Source organism: Ischnura elegans, chromosome 7, assembly GCF_921293095.1.
Source record: "Ischnura elegans chromosome 7, ioIscEleg1.1, whole genome shotgun sequence".
Classification (NCBI taxonomy): domain Eukaryota; kingdom Metazoa; phylum Arthropoda; class Insecta; order Odonata; family Coenagrionidae; genus Ischnura; species Ischnura elegans.
In genome coordinates, this window is record NC_060252.1 from 79,137,905 (window position 1) to 79,144,960 (window position 7,056).

The window sequence follows — 7,056 nt, forward strand, 5'->3', positions numbered from 1 at the left end:
CTGATCTTAGTGCTGGGTATACTCGAGGGATAAGCCCTTCGATTTTCCATGCTCGCACCGTTGAGAGAATTATCACTTAACTATGTAATATTATGATACATGAAGAAATAGGATGCATAACGAAATATGATTCCCTGGGAATTATTGCTTTTTTATACGATAAATTAAGGATATGTCAATTAATTATTTACTCTTCTCTATGTATGTTTGATATTGACCCAATTAAAATCACGGTTATATTTTTTCTATTTTATTTTATTTGAATTATTCATTTACAGACTCTACATTCTTGTGTAGTCATTCCTCATATAAATATGCTTGTCTCTTTTGATGGTGTCACGGCATACATTAGTGTTAACCCATTTATGCCCACTAATTTTTTTTCATGAAAATTTAACTTTATTTACTTTTTTCGAACTTATTATTCCTCTGGACAACAGAAAAAATGTTGAAAAAAATCCTGAAGCATTTGTTTAAAAATTATGACATGGGTCGTTTTCGACCCACTGGGCATTGGTGAGCACATTTAGGATATTGACTATTGGAGCGTTTTCCAATAGGCTCTTCAGAGTTATCGAGGTGCAACTGCTTTATGATTTCCAATTTGTTGTCTTTTGTTTTTTAATTGAAATTTTAATTAACTTACATTATTTTGGGAAAATTGTTAAAATAAAAAAAAATATTTTAAGATACTATTCATATAAAATAATTGTTTATTTCCTTCTAAGTTTTAACAGTCAGAGATATTTTTATGGTACTCCTCAAAGCACTTATCGTGCAAAGGAATGCAACATTTATGGCATGATTTTACTGTTTTACTACGACATAAAACGCATCTTCTTCTTGGCTGATCTGTGAGAATAATATGGTGCGGTCCACTCGTTCGGATTATCTCTGGAGGTGCAAACTTGCTTGTTGGTCCTGCTCGTTGTGGTGGAGTACCATATTTCTTCAATAATGATATTACAATTTCTCTTCTGAAAGCTAAACTGTCCAGTTTCATACCATAAGTCCTGCTGAGACACCATGCATTACTCATGTATACATCCATCATCCATAGAAATATGGGCGTGTACCACTTTTTCCCACGAATGCCAATACGGTAATTAGAGATATTATTGTCCATTTGGTCTACACCACCCATGTTTCGATTGTACATGGCAATAACGTGGGGTTGTGGAATTTCAATTCTTCCTTTTACGGATGCTGAATATCTCGATGCCTTCTGCTGAGGTTCGACGCCAAACTGATTAGATAGCATTGTGACAACGTTATTGTCCATCCACCTAACTGCACTGATATTGTCCTCCCGGGATACACGACAGTCATATCTACCTCTCTCATTTCTTTTAAACACTTTAACATCCAGCAAGGGGCAGTTTTCAATTCGGTTCACTCTAGCGGTTCCCGTTCCACCATAGCCAAATTTTGTTAGTTCGTGTATTAGATTCGCAGAAGTGAAAAAATTATCATAATACAGGGAGAAATTCAGCAGTGGATAATTTTTTTTTAGGTTTTCAGCAAACCCCATCACCACAGATTCACCGAGCCCTCTTGATGAAGTGAAAACCCTTTTTTCCTTTACTTTCCCTTGGTAGATATCAAATTGGATGCAGTACCCTAGGCGGAGTGCAGCTACCCAGGCCTTGTAACCGAATCTCACTGGCTTTCCCCGAATAAACTGTTTGCATCCGTGCCTTCCAAAGTATGGAATCATAGCCTCATCGATAGAAATTGATTCTTCTAAAGGCGCAAATCTACAAAAGTTTTTGTTGAGTTCACAAATGACTGGACGCAATTTTGCGAGACGATCGGATATGTCTAAGGCACTATTATCTGCACAATGGATGTTCGTAAATATTTCCTCAAACTTGTTTCTTCTCATACTTCTAGACACCAGTGAATTGTTGACATCTTCCTTTTCTTCCCAGTACATTCTTCTTCTTGGGAGCCAGTTATATCCGGACAAAAACAATATGCCTAAAAATGTATACATATCTTCCTTGGAAACCTGCACACACCTATTCCTCGCTTCTGCATATTGGTTTGTAAACTCAACAAGTTTCGTAATGATGTTGTCATCAATAAAAAGTTCGAAAAACTCTAATGGGTGACTGGACGAGGATAAAGTCAGTAGAGGTATAAAACATGTACTCCAAGAATCACAAACAGGGGTAGTTAGATCACAACTGACCCATCTCCGTGTTATGTTTTGGGTTTTGGTTGTCTTCCTTCTCCTTTTAGAATGGGATGGTTCTTCAACGAATTTGATTTCCTCATCAACTTCACCAGGGTCATCTTCAATGTCAATGTTGAAGTCACCGCTTGCAGCTGCCGGCCACAAAGACGATCAGGATCGTTACATTCTTCGTCCCCGGAATCCTCACATGTTTCGTTTCCATCTTCTGGAGGAGTTATGTAAATATATACTTCATCTTCTACACCTTTTTCATCCAACTCTTCTAGCTCGTGAAGTATTTCTGTTGTAGTCAGCTGTTTGCGACTAATTTAGAGGTATAAATTAGTCAATGAGCTCACGAAAAAAATATGTTTATAAAATAAAAATATGTCCTCTAGGAGTTATATACTAACCTTGCCATGCCAAAATTTATTTGGACTAATGCACTCCAAAAGAATCTTATCGCAGTTCAGCAGAGAGAACGCTCGAATTCTGGTCAACCTAGTACGTCTGGTGTTGCCCAACAAACTAGCCTTATCTGCCCAGTGGGTCGAAAACGACCCACGCCAATATCATGACCCGTTGCAGACACAGGAGACATGAAATTTGGTAATTGAATACGGAATAATGAAATTGAGTGTATAAAGTATTGTAGCATGTCGTGTCATTTCGATTGAGCTTGAAAATTTTGGTTACATTGTAGGTCAAAGTTATTCGAAAATCGCGTTAAAGAGAAGTAATTTTTTATGCCCACATTACAATGATTTGAAAATGTATCCTTGGAAATATTACTTCAGGAATGAATGACTTGCTTCCCTGTAAGACGAAAATAACAACAATGTAGACAAATACTTCAAATTAGAGGGACTAGGATTTTTTATATCCTGTGGGTCGAAAACGACCCACTGGGCATATATGGGTTAATGGTAATTTTGTTACTAATTTTTAGCATTTCTCAGGGTAGCCATTTTGAGATCACAAATTACTCATTTCTATATCTCTTAAATTTATTCTGCTGCTCTAGCAACGTATTCTTTTTCAGTCGTCGTAGGAGCTACCATACATTTCATTTTTTGTGTGTCAAAGCCACGGGAATCCATTCCTCCATTCAATACAATCAACTAATTCGCACCCCTTCGTCCAATTTGTTTTCTCCGCAGTCAGAATTTGAGCTAGCAAATAATCCTGAGTTTTATAAAGGTTTTCTGAATCATAAATCAGTCATTTTTCTCATTTAAATAATACCACATGATTCTCTAACTTATTCGTTACGTATATTTGTGACTTCGTGCAATTCGTCTTTGAAGGCAGCGTGCCCCACTCAGCGGTACAAGAATGTATTTGAAAAATTTATTGTGAAGCGATATTTTATATTTTGTGATTTATTGTAGGTTTACTATAAATATATGTAAACGAACGCCATAAAACAAAATCCGTACGAAAAATACATTGGATTTCCGATGGATTCAACTTAAAACTTGTTCGGCATGCGACCTGCGCTGAAAATTTTGGGGGCGCTTCTGTAAGTTTCATATTTCACCGATATTGTTCGAACTCGTGCTAATTGTCATCGATTTTATGATTATATGCCTTATTTGGAAGCGAAACGTATTTTAGTGTAGCAAATTTTACATGCGCTGAAGCTGTTTTTACTAATTACTCGACCGATAATGATGGTATTTCGACATACGGTGGGATCCGTTTCATGATCGCCCCTTGAAAACGTCATAATTTCATTTAGAAAGGTTGTACTGTAACACTACTCGTTAGTTACTTTTTCTCTAGATCCCATATATTTTAATTCAGTTAACTACGCATCGTCTTTGTGGGATGTCGATATAATGATCAATATTTTTATTTTACAAAGGCTCAACAATTGTGGTGCATTGAACTGGAATTCTGAGGAAAAACCGTGGAGCAGGTGCGCGCAATGTATGGAAGATAATATTAAAGGAAAAAATCATTCATCGCTCGCGAGGGGGGCTATGCCTTCGCAAATCCCTCCCCCCCCGGAATGGTCACTATGCCTGATCTTACAATTGTTGTTGAACCCTATGACACAACACTGTACCTCCGTTGTTGAAATAATTATTCACGAAATATTTAAATTGGACGATTTGACCAAAATTAAAAGCGCTTGAAAATTGGTTTCTCGACATTTCACGTGGTGTTGATTCAAAAAACGACATTTTTGAAAAATCGATTTTTGATCCCAAAGAGTAGTCATAGTTTATGGCTAGTATAGTCAAACGTTGGCAATACTGTAATAGATAGAAAATTGAATGTTTCGACAATTTTTCCTAGGGTTTCCGACTACCTTAGATGGAGTCGATTCAATGACTTTTCATCGTATCTCGTCTTGTTCACACGAAAAATTTGTATAAATTTGTGCTCGGAAGTGGGTTTCATAGTTTATAGAGAATTATGTTTATAAATGTGTTAAAATTATGCTCTGTGATGATATAGATGATTAAAGAATCATGTTTTTACGCCACGATTGAAAAAATGATTGCACTTTTTCTTGTGCTTTCAATATGGTATGAGGATTATTTTTTATTTATTTATTGAATCATTCAAAAACAGTCCAAACGGCCTTTACATTGAATAGGCGACTTAAAATCTAAAGATTCAACAAATATAAACTATAAAAAGGATACTAAAAAAAGATTCAGAAGATGGGTCTTCGAAGCTGCCTCTTGAATGATCTTATGGGCATTGAAAGATCCAGGGAAGGGGGGGTAGTCAAAATGGTATTGAAAAAGGTAAGGAGTCTGTAAAAAAGTGATCAGTGAGAGAGAGAAAGACGGAATTTAGGTTGGTGTATTAGGTGATTAGTATGAAAGGCGCGGGTGGGAATGTGGTGTGAAAAGGAAGGGAATATTTCTGATGATCTGAACTTGCCATTTAAGGCATTGTAAATGAAGGAAAGATCATGAAAATTAGAATTACACCAAAAATATTTCGCCGAAGTCTAATATGGTACGGGAAAGTATTAACCGCAAGCCGATCAACTAATCCACGAGGAAGCTGGAGTAGGCCGGACGCTGGTGCATTTCAGTTGCGTCGCGAAATCCACCTTTTCCGACGAAGGCCGAGTTAGAAGATGAGCTTACCTTTTAGCACGTAGGCTTCGCTAGCACATCCTCTCGTTTTTTACGTCCCAGGGAGAGGAAAGTCAAGGGAGGAGTTGGCAGCTTTTTATAAATACTCGCACGGGAGGCAATACCGCTCGCTAGATCCCGCCCCTCCGAGTTTCCAAATCACTGGACAAAAGAAACACGGCGGTTGCGAGGGGGCGGGGGTGGTTGTTGTGTCCTCACCCCGTTCGCTCCCTCTCTCTCTCTCTCGCCCCAATGACCACGCCCCTCTGACCCCCCTCAAATCCCCCCCGCAATCCCCTTTGTGTCACACTGCCTGCCCCTATCTAGCCCAGCGGAGGCTGCTCACACAAGAAGTTCGTTTTTTTTCTTCTAAATTTATCCTTTTTTATTTTTATTTGAGCGGTCACTCTCCGGGAGAGTGTCTTTATGTCGTGTTTGGCCCTTCCGCGTTCGCGCACTCAATGCACCCAAAGTGTTCGGGGGAGGGAGGGGACTCGGGGTCGCCGGGCTGTGACCAAAAGGGTGATGCGCACCGCTGAAAAATATCCGCTTCTCTCTCTCTTTTTACCTCTCCTGTCGATACACGAGGGAGAGGAGAGCGTCGCTAGCCGCTATCATCGGGCGCCGCGCCGCTCCTTTTGGCCCGTGCCGCTCCTGCGTTGTATGTAACTCTCCAAAATGAGTGGTGTTAGTCTTTAGTTCATGTTGTCAATGGGAATACGTCATGGGTAGGTCCTACCTGTAAATAGCTTTGGTCTATTGTGCTGTAGAAGTTGAGCCAATTGCATCGCGAGGTCTTCAATGGGTTTTAAGCTGGATGAACGTTTTGAAGGTTACCTGTGTTTACCTTTTTTCATATAATTGCCATCGATTATGTGATAATACACCTTAGTTGGTGAGGAAGCATATTTTACCATAGCAAAATTTAGATGCGCTGTTGCTCTTTTTACTGATCATGAACATTTGATATTAATGTAAATTAGTGAGTAAACGAGGCTCATATTATCTTAAGACCTGTACGTTATAAATTTCCCCAAACGGTGCTACCTAGGTTTAAAAATCCCATATATTGCCGACTTTTTATGTTACGGGGTGGAATTGAATTACAATTAATAGTATTGATGAAGAAATCTATTTATTATAGTGCTTTAAAATTCAAAAATCTCTCCACAAAGTGGAAAAAAAGTTTTCAATTTTAAATTTGGTTCTTTATTTGAATCATTGGAAGTTCATTTGACTAATATTACACTTTACAGATCTTATATTTTCTTTTATTGATTTCTTGGATTTCGAGCTCAAAATTATGCATAATATTTTATATCACCACAACTCGCATTGGGTCGCAGGTAAATCGTTCCGTTTTCTTTTCTGATTTCTGCCTTACGCATTTTTTGCCGCTTCATCTTGACCAACACTTCATATAAAAGCTATTAAAGGCAAAAGCCAGTGTAAAAATGTAAACCCATCATGAAAGCAAAACTGACTCTATTTCATACCATGTCTATCTTCCAATGTGTGGTTTTGTCACTTTGTATTTCACACTGATTGTGGTATTTTGTCAGTTTTGCTTTCATGATGGATTTATATACACGGGTTTTTTGTTTATTAAACATTGTGTCGTCGCATGGTTCCGAAAATTATCAGTAATTATTCATCACTGGGTCATCACTTTGACAATGACAGGTCTTCCCTATGATTGTTTTCCTACCTTATCAAATCATATCTTTCATTCTATTGTCGTATGTGGTGTTGCTTATATTTCATTTAATTTTAGAA